This window comes from Hordeum vulgare, chromosome 2H, assembly GCF_904849725.1.
Source record: "Hordeum vulgare subsp. vulgare chromosome 2H, MorexV3_pseudomolecules_assembly, whole genome shotgun sequence".
Lineage (NCBI taxonomy): Eukaryota > Viridiplantae > Streptophyta > Magnoliopsida > Poales > Poaceae > Hordeum > Hordeum vulgare.
Window position 1 is genome coordinate 594,599,257 of NC_058519.1, and position 2,333 is coordinate 594,601,589.

Consider the following 2,333-nt stretch of genomic DNA (forward strand, 5'->3'; position numbering starts at 1 on the left):
TCGAACATAATGACATAGTTCTTATGATGCTTATGCCAATCCTTGATCTTTCGCTGCCTCCTCCTATCCAACCTGCTTTTAACAAAACCCATTAGTAGCTCGCTCAACACTAAAAACAAAACTGATCAGTACTTCTTTATTGTGCATGATTTTGTTACCTGTGAAGCTGTGTGTCGGTGTCCACCCACTCCGGCGGGTGTGGCTGAAACAACCCAAATTGATGCATCACACGATGCAGGAGATGAAACTCAACCGCCCAATTGCATATAAGGGGACAACACATTATCCAAAGATGGTTTTCCTGCAGGCATAGTGGATTGAGCTCGAATGTGTGTGCATCACCAAAGTTTGGCCCGGCACCATATGGCTGTCATTCCACCTACAACACAACATAAAAGGCACAATTCATTTTACTCACAACATAAAAGCTGGAAGTTAACTCTGAAACCATCTTACCTGCTCGGGGGTAAGCGAATCCATCTCGTTGGTGTAGTGCTTGTACAATAGGTTCACTTCGCTTGTCACCTCCGATACCAAGTCCCACTTGTAAGCCCATGTAGGAAGCCGTACAGGGTTGCCGTGGTCATCCCAGGTATTCCACTTTGAGGTTTTAGGGCGTCCAACAGGAAGGCGTTCCCAGCTCCATACTGAAAGTAGGAGCATACAACCACCAACTCCACCGTCCTTTGTGGACCTGCGACAAGCATCGTCCAACTACAAGTAACAACAAACATGCATCAGTTTAGTAGAAAAGGATAACAGAGAGTACTTACTATTAACAATTTATTACCTGCCAATACAAGTAATCCAGTGCGGCCGAGCCCCAACTGAACTTGTTGTCGAAAATAGTCAATGCCTTCAGCCACATCCATGGAGCATTCTTGCCAGTGCCGTCAGCGAAGATAGTCCTAGAGATGACATACCACATGTACACGCAAGCATACCTCTGGATCACCTCGTCATCTGCGTCCTCAGGACAATGAGCAAAGTTGGCGGCAATCCAAGTGAAAGGAGCGCCGGCCGGGACTCTATCTTTCTTCCCTCCATCTTCTACCTCTGGCTCCTGAAGCGACATACCAATAAGGGCCTCCATTTGTTGCCGCCATCCCTCGGAATTAGTGCTCATACAAAGAGGCTTCCCCTCGATCGGAAGTGCGGTGATCATGGAAACATCTTGAAGAGTAACTATCATCTCTCTGGTCCGGAGGTGAAAACTATGTGTCTCCGGCCTCCACCGATCAATAAGTGCAGTGACTGCCGGAGCGTTCAGATTGGGCGTTGACCGACTCACAAGCTGAATGAATGGAAGGAGTCATGTCATCTCGATGTATGGTGTGTACCGCTCATCGTACTGCATTACAGACGATGCCCCGTGAGACCGGATCTTCAAGGGCATAAGCTCCTGCAAACAGATAGGAGTAAGTGATATCATTACATTTTCATCTTATTAAATACATGATTTTTTATCATATGATCTACTTACGATTTTCTTCTCCGACATCAAATAGGCCCGGTGATCAACATCATAAACATCATTCAAAAGCCACACCATCCTACAAATCACAAAAAATACTCATATTCAAAAAAATACTCATCTACTAATCCACTCATCTACATATTACTCATATCCTAACTACTCATATGAATCTACTCATATTCTAACTACTAATATCCTAACTAGCTACTCATATGAATCTACTCATATCCTAACTACTCAAATCCTAAGAACTCATATCCTAACTACTCATATGAATCTATTCATATCCTAACTACTAATACTAACTACTCATATGAATCTACTCATATCAATCTACTCATATCAATCTACTCAAACAAAAACCTATGACATTTGGATACAAGGATGGGAAACGGAAGAGATTATCTAGTAGCCAACCTTGGGGGATCAATCCAAGGAAGAAATGACCAGATCTGAAGGGGATGGGGGAGGGGATTCGGTCTTGGATGAGAGCCAGCCGCCGCCGGTTTGAATGGGGGAGGGGAATGGGGAGGGGGTGGGGAGGGGGGCTGGCCCGTGGCTGTATAAGTCAATTTGTGGCGCCTAAGCGTTCGGCGCCACACATTACAATGTGTGACGCCTGAGGCTTAGGCGTCACACGGCCTGGGGGGTGTGTGACAGCCCCATGCCGACGCCCCCTTCGCTCATCTCCCTGTGTCTCGTTCGAACAGGAAGCCATGGAGGCCAAGCTCCGCCGGATCGCATCAGATCCGTCGGGAATGGGGCCACCCCGGCCGGATCCGGCCAGATCCAGGCCGAGGGTCGCGTTTCCCTACGCCGTCACCTCCACCGGAGGCCCCTCCCACCGGTGCCTTCC

General features: G+C 47.4%; 1 pseudogene; it reads right to left on the minus strand.

The window, feature by feature from the left end:
- Positions 1-775: 775 nt before the first annotated feature.
- LOC123430681 lies at positions 776-1,611 on the minus strand (annotated as a pseudogene).
- Positions 1,612-2,333: the final 722 nt, after the last annotated feature.